The sequence below is a fragment of the Lemur catta genome, chromosome 6, assembly GCF_020740605.2.
Source record: "Lemur catta isolate mLemCat1 chromosome 6, mLemCat1.pri, whole genome shotgun sequence".
Taxonomy (NCBI): Eukaryota; Metazoa; Chordata; class Mammalia; order Primates; family Lemuridae; genus Lemur; species Lemur catta.
This window is the reverse complement of record NC_059133.1, coordinates 43764466-43780978: the sequence shown is the minus strand read 5'-3', so window position 1 is coordinate 43780978 and position 16513 is coordinate 43764466.

The following is a 16513-nucleotide window of genomic DNA, read 5'->3' as shown; positions in this document are numbered from 1 at the left end:
TATATTACCTTAAAATATTCATTTCTATAAATGTTGAGCCACCTACCCTACAAGATACTGTTGTTAATACTTTTTGTGCAAGACAGACCATAGCAACTTAGTGTGGTATCTTTTTATTTTAAAGACTATCTCGTAAATACTTGTATAGATTCTACCTACACAATTACTGTAGCTATCCTATTAGATACAAGATAGATGGGTATAACATGGAAAATTTTGGCACTGAGTAGAAGTTGGATGCCACCCCAGTATAGTGTAGAAACTTGAGCTCTGTGTTCCACTTTCGTTTTTCCCCAAAACTGGGTAAGTCATTTCACATGATGACCTTTCTTTCTTCAGCTTTCTTCAATTGAGGGGGAAAGTTAGCCTTTTCACACAAAATGCAGGAGTCTTTCTAAGCATCTAACTTATCCTAAGAACACACTCAATTGATTAGAAAGTGGTTTGCAGATTATAAAGACGAGCTAATAATTATTAAAGGAATTTAGTGATGGCTGGCTTTTCACAGTTAATAGTATTATATTTTAAGTTATCTGTTGTAAACACTTGTCTGTTGAAGTCATTTTTATACAACTCAGAATTAGGTCAAGGAACACTGGCAACAGTTCTACCCAAGTGTGTAAAAGAGCTCTTGTATATTTCATATTGCTTGTAAACATGCTGTGTGGATGTATGTACACCGAGACTGCCTACCTATAAATTTCTACAGCAGTCCATTTATGTTGTCCTTGACTTACTAAATTATCTGACTTATGTGAGTGGACACTAAAAAGGGGAGGAAGATGAATGGCCCAACTCCTCTTAGATCTCTATTCAGAATACCTGGGCAGGAATTTATTTACCTAAAGTTACCTTCTGCCAACTGTTTCCTCTGCTTATACACATTAAGGACAGAATATCCCCTCTTAACAAATTTGGCCAAGACTAGTTGCTGATCAGTTAATGGAAAAAGTTAAAGCAGTGAATCGTAAATTTAAACTTACTCTCTATGCCCTTCTTAGTCTCCTTTGTTTCTCTTCCCTTTTCATTTTGGAGTACTCCCAGGGGGTCTTAATGTCCCTACACTCCTCGGTGCTCTTACAGTCTTGTGGTTGTTAAGATTTGTATGCTGTCAGCTTCCAAATTTGTATTTCCAATTCACGTAGATAAATTAGTCTTTCACCCTTCTCTCTCCAACATGCTTAACCCAGCAGCTAATATCAATACCATCATTTGAATTGCTTAGGCCCAAAACTGAGGTCACTGTTGACTTCTCACATCCTACATCTTGCCCCTACCATCAGAAAATACCTAAGACCACTTACTGTTTTTGCTGCTCTCTGCGCTTGCTACTCAGTCTGTTCTCAGCATAGCTGTCAGAATTTACATTGTATCTATTTAAAATCCTGCAATGGCTCCTGTTTCTATCCTGTTTTTGAGTAAACCTACAATCCTAACAAAGTTCCCTCTTAACTGACCAGATCTCTCAGTACCCTCCCCCATGCTCATTCCATTCCAGTCACTCTGGCTTCCTTGTTTTTCAGACAGGCTACCTATGTATGCTCCTACCTCTGAGCCTTTGCGTGGGCCAATTCCAGCATGCCTGGAATGCTATAGGTAGCTGTATGACAAGAATCTCAATGAGGTTTATTTTCACCATCCTATTAAATGGAATCTGCTCCTCTGCTTTAATCTTTACTTTTCCCAAGCATGACCTAACTATATATTATGTCTGTCGTCCATTCAAATATAAAGCCCCATGAAAGCAGGGATCTTGTTTTATTTTCTATTAAATCCCAAGTGCCTACATGAACATGTGGCATGTAAATATTCAATAAATATTTGAATGAATAAATGTCCTTTAAGTGTAGTTCTACCATGCTATCTTGTGGAAGCAACTACAACTGTAAGAGCTTTGTTGCCAGCATTTTTTAAATTGTAAAATGTACATAACATAAAAGTTGTCATTCTAACCGTTTTAAAGTATACAATTCAGTGCCATTAATAAGTACATGCACAATGTTTAGCAACCATCACCACTGTCTGTTTCCAGAACCTTTTCATCATCCCAAACAGGAACTCTGTACCCATTAAACAGTAGTTCCCCATTCCCGCCCCAGCCCCAGCCCCTGGCACCTCTGTTATACTTATGTCTCTGAATCTGCCTATTTGGGGTATCTCATATAAATGGAATTATACAATATTTTTCATTTGGGGTCTGGCTTATTTTACTTGGTGTAATGTTTTCAAGGTTCATGGTGTAACGTATGAAATCCATTCCTTTATGTGGCTGAATATTCCATTGTGTGTATGTGTGTCACAGTTTGCTCATCCACTTGTCAGTGGACACTTCCACCTTTTGACTACTGTGGAATAATGCTGCTATGAACATGGGTGTACAACTGTCTTTAAGTCCCTATTTTCAATTCTGGGTATATGCCTGGAGGGGGGAATTGGGTCGTATGGTAATTCTATTTTTAACTTTTTAAGGAATTGTGAAACTTTTACATAGCAGCTGTACCATTTTACATTCTTAACGGCAGTGCATGAGGATCTTAGTTTCTCTACATCCTCACCAACACTTGTACTGTCCTTTTGTGTGATAATAGCCATCCTAATGGGTGTGAATGGGTGTCAACGGCAATTTTTAAAGCATCTCATTTTTTTATTGAGTCTTTCCAAAGTATTTAACTCAGTTTCCATTGAACCGGTTCTCTTTTGCACTCCATTGGTGTACATAATATTAAGTTATGAAATCACAAGAAAAAGTACCATTAACATTGTTTAGAAACAAACAGCTGAGGCTAAAAGTAAACATAACTCTAGTAGTAACATAAGTTCTTGGATATGTATGCTGGGTGATTAAGTCAGTCAGTTTTATAGAGAGAATGTATAGGTAGGTTCTATGAGGCCAAGAGAGGGCTCTGTCTGGTCTGAAAGTTGGTTCCTGAAAGTCTGGTCTACAGACTAGCAACATTGACATCATCTGGACTGGCAACCTGTTACAAATGCAGAATCTGGGGCCCCACATGGCAGGGGCAGAATCTACAGTTGAACAAGATCCCCAGGTGATTTGTATGCGCATTAAAGATTGACAAATTGCACTTTTAAAGTAATTTTAATGACTATCCGGTATTCAACGTGTACCGTGATTTTAACTAGTTCTTCTCATTTGGTATTCAGGTTACTTCATTAGATTTATAGCTAGTATAAAAGATACTGCAATGAATATCCTTATAAGTAAACCTTAGTGCAAATATCTGTTTTCCAAAAATTAGTTAATTGGAGTGCTTGATTCAAAGAATATGAACATTTGAGGGTTTTGACACATTAAATTGCCTCTGATTTACCTTTACTCCAGCTGTATGTAAAAATGCATAATTCTCCACATCCTTTTCAATAATGGGTGCTTTAAAAACTGTCAGGTTTTGGAGGTGAAAACTAGTATCTTATTTTTAAATATTTTGTGATGTTTAGAGTGGGTTAAATATTTTTAAATGTTAATGGTGTGCTGCCATCTAGGGATAGGTGTATGTTAAAAATGAAACACTAAGTCATGATTTGGTAATTCTATCTTAATAATTGAGAAAATCATTCAGTACATGCGTTCAGGCCTCAAGTAATACAACCAATAAAGGGCAGACCCAAGAACTGAAAATCTGATTCAAGAACCAAGAGAGATCTGAAAGATTCTTTTCTAATCTATAGTCCCCATATGTCACAGCAGTACAATGAAACCAAAATGAACCTCAATAATAATAGCCTGACTATTCTGGTAAAATCAGCTAGTTAAAACACTTTTTATTTCCATTCTTAGCTGAAAATATTTCTAAATTTGCTCAGTGCACACAATGAGAGTCATTTAAAAGGAAAGTATCTTGTACTTATAGTAAATTGTTAATTAGAGAATGCATTTAACATTTCTTTGAAGAAATTTATAGTATGCCAATATTCCAAATAGAATTCTCATGGTAGGTGTAAGAGAGTGGGCTTAATTTTACTCAGCCATATAATGCTGTTTTTTGTCTTTGTTTTTTATCCTAGGTGAAAGCCTATCTTTTTCAGCATTTATATGTCTAATCTGTGCATGTGAGATTCAGGAAAGGGTTATAAAGTCAAAGAATATTCTTTCTGGTTCTTGGGAACTGGGAAATAAAATAATTTTCACTCAGTGAATACTTGAAATTATTGCAACGCGCAAAATACTTTGAGCACATGAAGAAAAAATAATTGGCTATCTGGAAGAAAAGAATTAAAAAGAATAATACAGGCTGGCCACTTTTCTGTATGTTATTTCATGTAAGTATCAGAACAGTCCTATTGCAGTTCTTTGTTTTACAGGTGAGGAAATATATTTAGAACGATTCAGTAGCAGAGCAGTGATTGACTTTAGGTGTAAGAAAAGCCAACCTAGAGAATGTGACAGTAGGACTGATTCTTAGTGTTCATTATTTGCAGATGATATGATGTGAAAAATATCTATAGGTATGTTATTAGAATTAAAAGTTTACCAAGCTGGTCAGGTGTATGGTGGCTCGTATCTGTAATCCCAGCACTTTGGGAAGCCAAGGTAGAAGAATCGCTTGAAGCCACGAGTTCAAGACCAGCCTGAGCAACATAGTGAGACCTCGTATCTACCAAAAAAGAAAAAAAAAAAAAAAGACTTAGCCAGGCATGATGGTATGCATCTCTAGTTCTAGCCACTTGGGAGGCTGAGGTAGAAGGATCACTGAGGCAGGAGAATCACTTTGAGATTGCAGTGAGCTGTGATTATGCCACTGCACTCCAGCCACTGGGTGACAAAGACCGTCTCTTTAGAAACAAACACACAAAAAAAGTTTACCAAGCTCAGTGAATGCAAAATCAACTTGGAAGCCAGATATAATGTAGCTGGTATTAAATTTAATAGAAGATGTGCAAAGTCCTTCGTAGAAAGTTTTAAACCCTTACTGGAAGACATTAAAATAGACCCAAATTGATGGACATACAATGTTCATGGATAGGAGTCAGTATTAGATATGACAGTTCCTCCTAAATTCATCTATAGCATCAATGCAAATTGAATTAAAATCAAACAGTCTTTAGCTTTATTAGAGACCCAGCCTGGAAGAGATGAATGTGTAGTTTGAAAAAGCATATATTAAAACTATTATATCATTACTTTGATATATTTTCTTTCAAATAACATCAAAGTAGAGCCATAAGGCTTATATTTTGTGAGAATTGAACTCTAACACTACTGTGTCTCTAGATGGCCATCAAGTTAGTCTTCACATAACACTGGGTGGGGAAAGCCAAGTGCCTGGTCACCCATGTCCCAGGTACTGGACTAGGGGTTGGAAAGAGTGCACTTAACCAATGATTGTATTTCTAGGTCAGTAACAAGGTAAACGGTTCAAGACATTGAGTTGCATGTGATGCTACACAAAACCTCCTCTATTGTCTTGGTTGGGATGCACTGGTCAATACAAGTAATGTACCTGAGTATAAACAGCCATCCTCCCTTACGAAGCAGACTGTCCTGGAATTTTATGCCTCTTAGGACCATTCTGATGAGCCTGTGTCTCTTCCTGACACCTTTGCACCTGATGGTAATCTACCTGTGCCAAACCATTTCTGCCCTTCTTGTGGTGTGATGTCTCCTTTTTTCAAATACCATTTTGAGTGCTCACAGCTGTCAAATCTTGGAGTGTTAAGAGGCTACTTCCTGAAAAAAATCAGCTAAGATAGAGATCACTAGAAACAGGGTCTTTCCGAGACAGAATGGGCCCTAGGAATGTTGGAAGCAACTCCATTAGGTGACAGGCCACCAAGCTGGGTTGGGGGAACTAGAAGTACCAGTGGGTTCTGTGCATTCATTCTTTTGGAATTACTGAGTTGCCTGTTATATGCCTGGCATTGTGCTAGGGCCAAACTAAAACAAACAAACAAACAAACAAAAAACCTCTGTGCCAAGATTAGTGAAGAAATGAGAAGCTAATTTTTGCATGAAGCAGTGGATATATGTATTTTTTTTCTTTTTTTTCTCTTTTAGAGATGAGGTCTTGCTATGTTGCCCAGGCTGTACTCAAACTCCTGGGTTCAAGTGACACCGCAGCCCGCCCCCACTAGCTGGTACTACAGGTGTGCACCACTGCACCCGGCTATTTTGATCAATTTGAAGGACTCCCGATCTGCTATGACTAAGATCTTGTTGGTTACTATAGAAAGAACTTGGTTGGAGAAGATGTAGCTCAGGAATTTCACTTTTTGGGCTTTCACATAATGCACTTTTCAGGATTAGCCCCCAAAGAAGTGGTGTAGCAGTATTCAGGATATCTTGGAACGAGAGTTAATGTGAAGTCAATGTGGGATCTGAATCAGGATAATATGTAGTAGTAGGTAGGAGTCATTCATTCATTCAACAAACATGCTGACCACAGGTCTAGGTGCTAGAAATGAACATAACAGTGAATATAACATCCCTCCTCTCTTAAAGCTTATTTTTTAGTGAGGAAAGACAATGATCAAATAGTTTGTGTTAAAAGTTATTAAGTGGTATAAAGCAAATTATTATATAATTTCATCAAGGAAGACCCCTATAAGGTGGTTTGAACAGAGCTCAGAAGATAGGAAGTCAGCCATGTGGCTCTCAAGGAGAGAAAACCGTCTTGCAGAAGAAATAGTTCAAAGGATGCAAAATGTAACTGAGACAACAAAAAGGCTGGTAGAATAAGGGAAGAGGAAAATGGTTGGAAATGGTATCTGGGGACATGATTTTGTAGGGTTTTATAGGGAATGGTAAAGATTTTAGCTTTTATTCATGGTGTGACCAATTTGGAAGTGTATGAGCAAATAAGTGACATAATCCTACATTTTATCACTGGTTACTATTTGAAAAATAAACTGTCGGGGAAGTGGGAGATGAAAGAAAAAAAAATGAAAAATAACCTGTAAATGAGCAATTGTGCAAGCAGGCAGGCCAATTGGAATGACTTTGCATTAATATAGGTAAAAAAAATTATACAGGTTTAGATTAGGAGAATAGCAATGGAGACAGTAAGATTTTGAGTATATTATTAAGGTAAATTTTCTATTTCCACGTAGGTGGATGTAAGAAAAATCAAGGATATCTCCAAAGGTTTTGACCTAAAAAAATGGAAAAAAAAAAAAAATGGAGTTCTCTTCTACTGAAATGAAGATTACTAGTGGGTGGGGTGAGAACGTTTTTTGTGGGGGTAGATATCAAAAATTTCATGTTGAATATGTTGAGTTTGAGAAAACCATGTGGAGATACCAGGTAGTCCCTTGAATATACATATTGGGAATTTAGGGTCAAGGTCAGGGCTAGAGAGATAGAAACATGGGAAGAAGTATGGTTGTATAAACAGTATCTAAAGCAGTGGGACCAGATGAGATCACTGGGAGAATGGTAATGGATAAAGCCAACTGAATCATGGGGTGCTTGTATATTTAAAATAGAATGAATGATTCAGTAAAGAAGACTGAGGGGGGCAGCCTGTGAAGTAAGAAAGGCAAAGAAGAAGAAGAAAAACTGGGGGGGAGGGGCGTCCCAGAAGCCAAGTGTCACAAAAGAGGGAGAGGTGAAGTGTGTAACGTGTTACCGAGGGATTGACTAAATGGCTGAATTGGCCATATGATTTGACTTGAGTTCACTAGTGTGGCTTCAGTGGAGTAGTGAGGACAAAAGGGTGATTCAAGTGAATTGGGGAGGGAATAGGAGGGGAGAGAGTGAAAATAGGCTTTAGAAGAGGAGCATTGCAGGGCATCAGCAAGATGGTGGAACAGGAAGCCAAACCAATTAATAATGATACACAGAAAAATTCCTCTGTGAGAAGTCCATAAACCAGGTAAAGTTTCCTGTACCACAGGCAAGTCTGAAATGAATTGCTGCGCAGCCAGGTAGGAAATTTAAGGGTACCGTCTGTTGCCAGAGCCTCCCATCCCGCCGCCCCTGCACAGCACGGTGCAATTAATTGCGAGATCTTCAATTTCCGTCTTCTCCCTGTGGAGGGGAAAAAGTATAAAATATATCCAAAATTTTGACTTTAGGGGCCTGCCCGAAGGACCAGTTTCTGTCTTGCCTGAATCCAGGAACAGGGCGACACGTTGCGGTCTCGGAGACCAGAGACGAAGTGCGCTAAAGTCTGCAGTATCACAGATGAACACTAGGCGGCGCTCCAGCACCGTAGATTACTGTAGCGCCAGCGAGGCCGCGGTATCGCATACAGACAGTAGGGGGAGCTCCCGAGTAGAAAACAGAAAAGTAAATTAAACGCACAAGACTAGAGACTGCGTGATTCCACAAAAGGCTTGAGAAGCCCCCAGAATCTCTAGCCAGGCTGAATAGAGAAAGTCTGTTTTTGTTTTTTTTTTTTTAATCTATACTTTTTATATTGGGGGATGAAGTAAAAAAAAAAAAGCAGCTCCTATACTGGGCCCTTTTCAGTGGCAGATCCTTGTTCCGTAGGATTAAGGAACACTGAGAAAATAAACGTTTGGAAAAATCCAGGTGTAGTTGCTCTGTATGTTGTGATGGGTAGAAGGGACGAAGTGAAGTGTGAAAGCCCCTCACACCCTCAGTCTTGCCTCTGACTATGTCCTCGAAACCCTGGGGTGGGGAAAGGGCCACTGTCATTCCTCCACCTTGAGGTTGTTGACAGCCAAGCAGTGAGAGAGAACAACAGGCAGAGAGAGCGACATGCCCAGCATGTTGGCAAAGATGACAAGCTACGCGTCTGTGGTCATCCTGGTCAGCTCTGCTCGCCTCTGACACCATCGGCACACAGCTCAGGGTGGGAGACCTGGACCGAGGAAAAAGTCTTTACTATAGAAAACTGGACTGCAAAATCTGGGAGAGGTGGATGATTCTTCAATGCTGAAATACCAACAAAAAATAACAAGACATATGAAGAAACAGAAACATGGCACACTTTAAAAACCTCGAAATGAATGAAGATCTATGAGTTGCCAAAGAATTCAGAAATATCATCATAAGAATGCTTGATCAATTAAAAGAGCATAGACAACAAAACAAAATCAGGAAAATGATGCATGAACAGACTGAGAATATCATCAGAGAGATGGAAACTGCAAAGAAGAACCAAACAAATTCTGAACTGAATAATACATAACTGAATTGAAAAATTAATGACAGGGATTCAACAGCAAACTTGACCAGGCAGAAGAAAGAATCAGCAAACTAAAAAACAAGACTTTCAAAATTGCTAAGGCAGAGGAGGAAAAAGAATGAAATAATATAAAGAGTGCCTAAGGAACTGATGGGACATCATCAAACAGAGTATCACTATGGGAATTTCAGAAGGAAAAGAGAGAGAAAGAGGTAGAGAACTATTTGAAGAAATAATGGCTGGAAACTTCCCAAATCTGAGAGAAATGGACTGACAGATCAAAGAACTTCAATGAGGTAAATCTAAAGAGACTCACACCAAGACACAGCATAATAAAACTCAAAAGCCACAAAGAGAGAATCCTGAAAGCAGCAAGAGAAATGCAACAAGACCTCTTATTAGAAATCAGCAGATTTCTCAGCAGAAACTTTGCAGACTAGAAGGAAATGAATGACACATTCAGAGTATTCCAAAAAATGCCAAGCAAGAATGCTATATTTATCAACGCTGTGCTTCAAAAACAAAGGAGAAATTAACACTTTCCCAGATAAACAAAAGCTAATAGCATTCATCACCGCTGTGCCTGCCTACAAGAAATGCTAAAGGTGCTTCCTTCAAGTTGAAGAGAAAACATAATCAACAGTAACATAAAACCATATAAAAATATAGAAGTCCCTAATAAAGGTAAATGTATAAACATAACACAATCCTATAGTATTGTAGGTGTGAAAATCACTTTTAAGTCTTACATAGAATTTTGAAAACAAAAACATAAAAAGTAATTATATATGTATGTTAACAGATACTCATAAAAAGGTAATTTGTGTTATCAATAACATAAAGTGGAGATGAGACAGATATAAAGTGTAGAGTTTTTATACATGGATGAAGTTAAGTTGTTAACAGTTTAAAATGGAATTTTACAATGTTAAGATGTTTTACACCATTGCAATGGTAATCATAAAGTATCTACAAAATATACACAAAGGGAAATGAGAAGGGAATAAAAATATATCACTTTGAAAAAATTAACAAAACACAAAAGACAGCAAGGCAAGAGAGGAGGGACAAAAACGCTACAAGACATACAGAAAACAATGAACAAAATGCCAATAGTGAGTCCTTTCCTATCTGTAATTACTTTAATGTATTAAACAAACCAATTAGAACACATAGATTGGCTAAATGGATAAAAAAAATAAGACCCAACTATATGCTATGTACAAGAGACTCACTTTAGCTCTAAGGACACACATCAGCTAAAAGTGAAGGGATGGAAAATCATTTCTTGTAAATGGGAACCTAAAGAGAGCAGGGAAGGCCATACTTAATTTAATATCAGACAAAATGTACTTGAAGACATAAACTGTCAGAAAAGGCAAAGATGTACATTATATAATGATGAAAAGAGTTCATTGGGAACATTAACAATTATAAATATATACACATCTAACATGAGAACTCCCAGATATATGAAGCAAACATTGACAGAACTCAAGGTAGCATCTTTTTGTGCACTTATTGGCCATTTGTATATCAATAGAAGTTGGCAGCAACACAATAATAGTTAGGAGGCTATTATTATCAACACTCTTCTTTCAGTTATGAATTGAACAACCAGAAAGACGATCAATAAGGAAACAGAGGACCTGAACAACAGTAATAGATCAATTTGTCCTAACAAACATTCCACCCAGCAATAGCAGAATACACATTTTTAAGGGCACATGGAACATTCTACAAGATAAATCACGTTAGGCCATAAAACAGGCCTTAATAAATTTAAGATGATTGGGCTGGGTGCTGCAGCCCATGCCTGTAATCCCCACTTTTAGAGGCCAAGGTGGGAGGATAGTTTGAGGCCAGGAGTTTAAGACCAGCCTTGGCAACATAGCAAGATCCTGTCTCTACAAGAAATTTAAAAAATTAGCTGGGCATAGTGGTGCACGCATGTAACCCCAGCTACTTGGGAGGCTAAGGCAGCAGGATTATTTGCACCCAGCAGTTTGAGGCTACAGTGAGCTATGATCACGACGCTGCACTCCAGCCTGGGCAAACAAGACCCCATCTCTTAAAAAAAAAAATTAAGAACATTGTAATTATACAAAGTATCTTCTCCAACCACAATGGAATAAAACTAGAAATCAGTAGCAGAAAGAAAAAAGGTAAGTCCACAAATATGTGGAAATTAAGCAGTACACTCTTAACAAATGGGTCAAAGAAGAAATCACAAGTGAATTTAGACAATGTCTGGAAACAAAATGAAAATACACCAAAATGAAAACATACTGAACTTATGGAATACAGTGAAAGTAGTACTAAGAGGGAGTTTCATAGTGGTAGATGCTTATATTAAAAAAGAAGAAATATCTCAAATCAACAACTTAACCTTACACCTGAACTAGAAAAGAAGGATAAACTAAGTCCAAAGATAACAGAAAGAAGGAAATAATAAAGTCATAGCAGAGTAACTTAAGTAGAGAATAGAAATACAATAGAAAAAAAATCAAGGAAACCAAGAGTTTGTTTTTTTAAAAAAAATAGATCAGCAAAATTGACACACTCTAGCTGGGCCAACTAAGAAAAAAGAGAAATGATTCAAATAACTAAAATTAGGAATGAAAGAGGGGACATTACAACAGATGTCCTAGAAATAAAAAGGATTACAAGACTGTTAAAACAGATATGCCAACAAATTGGAAAACCTAAAAGAAATGGGTAAATTCCCAGAGACATACCACTTACAAAGACTGAATCATGACAAAATAAAGGGCCTGAATGGATTGTTGAAAATCAGTAACCAAAAACTTCCCAAAAAGAAAAGCTTAGGACCAGATGGCTTCACTAGGGAATTCCACCACACATTTAAAGAATTAATAAGAATCCTCCTCAAACTCTTTCAAAGAGTTGAAGAGGAGGGAACACAGAGTCATTCTATGAGGCCTGTATTACCATGATACCATAACCAGACAAAGACACAACAGCATGAAAACCATAAACCAATATTCCTGATGAATATACGTGCAACAAACAAGATACATAAGGAATTTACCTCAATATAATAAAGGTCATATGTGACAAGCCCACAGCTGATATCACACTCAATGGTGAAAGACTGAAAACTTTTCCTCTAAGATTAGCAACAGTACATGGATGCCCACTGTCACCAATAATATTTATCACAGGAAATTCTAGACAGAGCAATTAGGCAAGAAAAAGAAATAAAAGATATCCAAGTTTGAAAAGTAAAATTATCTCTATCTACAGACAATATTATCTCATATTTTAAAAATTCTAAAGATTCCACAAAAAATTACAACTAATAAACAATTTCAGCAAAGTTTCAGGATCCAAAATCAAAGTGAAAAATTAATTGTATTTCTGTACACTAACAATGACCAAACAGAAAAGGAAATTATAAAAACAATTCCATATACCTTAGCAGCAAAATGGATAAAATGCAAGGAGTTGAAAGACTTATACACTGAAAAGTACAAAACATTGCTGAAAGAAATCAAAGAAGATATCAGTAAATGGAAAGACATCTCATGCTTGTGACTTGGAAGATTTAATATTGTTAAAATATCCATACTACCAAAAGCAATCTACAGATTCAATGCAATCCCTATCAGAAACCCAATGCAGAAATAGAAAAATAATCCTAAAATTTACGTGGAATCTCAAGGGACACTGAATTGCCAAAACAATCTTGAAAAAGGACAAAGTTGGAGGCCTCAAACTTCCTCATTTCAAAACAAACCACAAAATAACAGTAAGTAAGATGGTGTGGGCCAGGCACGGTGGCTTACACTGTAATCCTAACACTCTGGGAAGCCAAGGAGGGAGGACTGCTTGAGCTCAGGAGTTTGAGAACATCCTGAGCAAGCACGAGACCCCTTCTATACTAAAAAAATAGAAAAAATTAGCTGGGCCTGATGGCACATGCCTGTAGCCCCAGCTATATGGGAGGCTGAGGCAGGAGGATTGCTTGAGCCCAGGAGTTTGAGGTTGCTGTGAGCTAGGCTGACGCCACGGCACTCTACTCAGGGCAACAGAGTCAGACTCTGTCTCACACACACACAAAAAAGATGGTGTGATAATACCATAAAGATAAATATATAGACCAATGGAATAGAATAGAGAGCACAGAAATAAACCTTTGTATATATGAGCAGGTGATCTTCGACAGGGTGCTTAGATCACACAATGGGGAAAGGACAGTTTCTTCAACTAATGACAATGTTAGGAAAAACTGTATATCCACATGCAAAAGAATGAAATTGGACCCTTATCTTACACCACATAACAAAAATTAACTTAAAATGGATTAAAGATCTAACTGTTAGACTAAGACTACAAAATGCTCATAGAAAAATATGGGGGAAAACTTGAGGACATTGGATTTGGCAATGATTTCATGGATATGTCACCAAAACCACAGGCAACAAAAGCAAAAATAGACAAATGGGACTACATCAAACTTAAATTCTTCTGCACATTAAAGGAAACAATGGAGTGAAAAGGTAACCTATTAAATGGGAGAAAATAATTGCAAATCATATGTCTGATAAAGGGTTAATATCCAGAATATATAAGGAACTTCTAAACTCAACAACAAAAAACTTGATTTTAAAATGGGCATGAATGGTCGGTTGGGCATCCCAAGGCTGGTCTGAGGTAGTGCCCAGAGTCCCATGGCAACAGAACTGAGCTGCAACACTTCATCCCGCAGGTCAAACGACTCTAATACCTTGCTTCCCTAGGGCTAGAGTCACTGTTGTGCTGCTCCCTGTCCCGCAAGGGCCCAAATGACAGTAATACTTGGTCATTCTGAGGTACTTGCTGCCATTGCACTTGGCCTTACAGAGTCTGGAATTCTGCCAAGCCCCACCATCCCAGGGTCTAGAGTCATCACTGCTTGGTGCCTCATCCCCTGGGACCCAAGTTGCCTACTGAGCCCTATTGTCTCAGGCTCCTGAATTACAGTCGTACCCTGTGCTCCAGGCTCAACCCTCCAGAGCACCACCTCTTCCCTGGAGTTGGGCCAGGGCTATGCCCTGCCCCCACCCCAGGGTAGAATCACAGCTACAACCCGACCCCCTGGACCCAAGCTGCTAGGAAATGCCTCAGAATCACAGATCCTGGCTCTGTGGGTACCCGATATCCAAACTTGCCACAGAGCAAACCTGTACCCCAAAACCCGAGTGCCACAATAGGTTTGTGAGACCCTGAGCCTAGGACCTCAGCCCCACAGCTACTCTGAGCACCTATACCTGGAACAACCCAGTGCTGCAGCTGCTTTTAGGCCATGTCAGACCTGACACCAAGAAGGATCCCCTTGGCTAAGTCTCCTTAGCATGAGGAAAATGAGAATAGGATCCCAAAAGCCCTTGTCATTGAGGACATTAACAACCTATGCCACTGCCACCACGACAACAAAGTTCTACAGCCCAGGGCACTAAGGTGCCCACAGTTACTGCTGATGTTGAACATAGCTGAAGAAGTTACACGGAGACTATACCACTGTGCCTACCTGGATATAGGGTCAACACATTCTTCTCAACTGGTGCACTAAGACCCAACGGCAGATGCAAGTCTTTATCTATGAAATCCACCCTAGAAAGTTTGGAAGAGGTAATTGTCCCACCAGATGCACAGACATCAGTGCAAGGACACAGGAAACATGAAAAAGTGAGCAACTATAACACCACCAAAGGAACTTCATTGTCTAGTAACAGGCCCCAATGAACAGACCCCAATCAATGGATTGCCAGAAAAGGAAGTCAAAATAATGATCTTAAGAAAACTCAATGAGATACAAGAAAATACAGATAAACAATTCAATGAAACCAATGGTTTGCTCCTTTTTTATTGATGAGTAGTATTCCATGGTATGGACATACCACAGTTTGTTTAACCATTCACCTATTAAAGGCTGTTTGGATAGTTTATACAGTTTGGGGCTACTGTATATAGTATCTGTTACATATAAAATATTTAATTAACTTTTATTATTTTTTGAATAATGAATAGATAAATTCTTAAACTTTGTAACCAAATGTTACACAGGACTTTCTTCTATAATAAAATTGATCATATATAATTTCCTGGCAATCAAAGTGGAATTTATTTTTGCCCTTTTTAACTTTAAATGAAATATCAAACATACCTTCAAATAGTTTCTACCTAAATTGATATGAAAAATCCTGTGTCTCAAACATAGGGTCTTATTTCTAATTTATTCCAGAGGACTAGGTTTTCTGTATGTTTTTTCAAAATTATTGTCTTTTTTTTAAACTCTAAGCTATCTTTTATAATTATTTTCTAATGTTCAGAAAGCACATTCTTCTGTAGTTTGTGGTTGGTTTTTATTTGTAAGTTTGTGTGACTTCATTATATTATTTGTAATGTCAGAATCCTATTTTAACACACAGGGTCAGGAGACAAGAGTAACACTTTAATTGTAGGTGGAATGCATTTTGTATACGATGACTTTATCAAAATTGTTGACTGTCTGCATTGTATATGGGAGTGAGCGTCTCACTGGGAAGGCAGAGAAGACTGAAAGGAGCATAAAAAGCCCTCAAAGAGCTCATGATGTCAATTATGTATAAAGACAATATGACAGCAAGCCACAACAATAGATGATAAAGTCATGGGTGACATGTGACTGACATATGTGTAACTAAATCCTCTGAGTTCAAAGCTGGCATGCTCTGGGTGCAGAGTGGGTCGGAGGGTGGAGAAACTGGAGTTAAGGAGACTGGTAAGGAAGCCATGTTAGCAGTCCAGTCATGAAATTCAGGTCTAAAACAGACTCTACACGCCACAATACACAGAGGATATTTAACCTGCAGTGTGTTGAATTCCTTACGTAAAGGAGATATTTCAAGTGTAGTTTTTATGTATTTAGGTTTATTTTATTCCTATTATGTTTCACAAAAATTAGCAGCCTAGCACATGTACGTGAGTGTATAAATGTTTCTATTTTAGAAATTAGTGCACTTATGGGGAAACTTAAAAATATCTTCACTTCCTAGATGCTAAAAAATCCATTCTTTTTTTTTTTAGCAGATAAGAGTTTACCACCCTATTTTTTAAAATAACATTTCTAATAACATCAAGTTACTCTTTAATTAACAGTTTGGATCAGCAGTCAAGGAAACTGTTTTCCAAAATAAGTGTATGAGACACTGATACCAGCCCTCATCATCTTTGGGTCATGCTGACTTCATTGCAAGGCCCATGTGTAGATGGCACTAGATTTGGGGGTTCAGTTTCTACTTGACTGAGTTGGAAATGGACTGTTCCCTTGCCAGCAACCAGCCACCTCCCACAGAGAGGTATGCTGTACTGGAGTTGGGGGGAGGGGGGCAGGGGAGAATAAGATAGTGTAGCTGAGT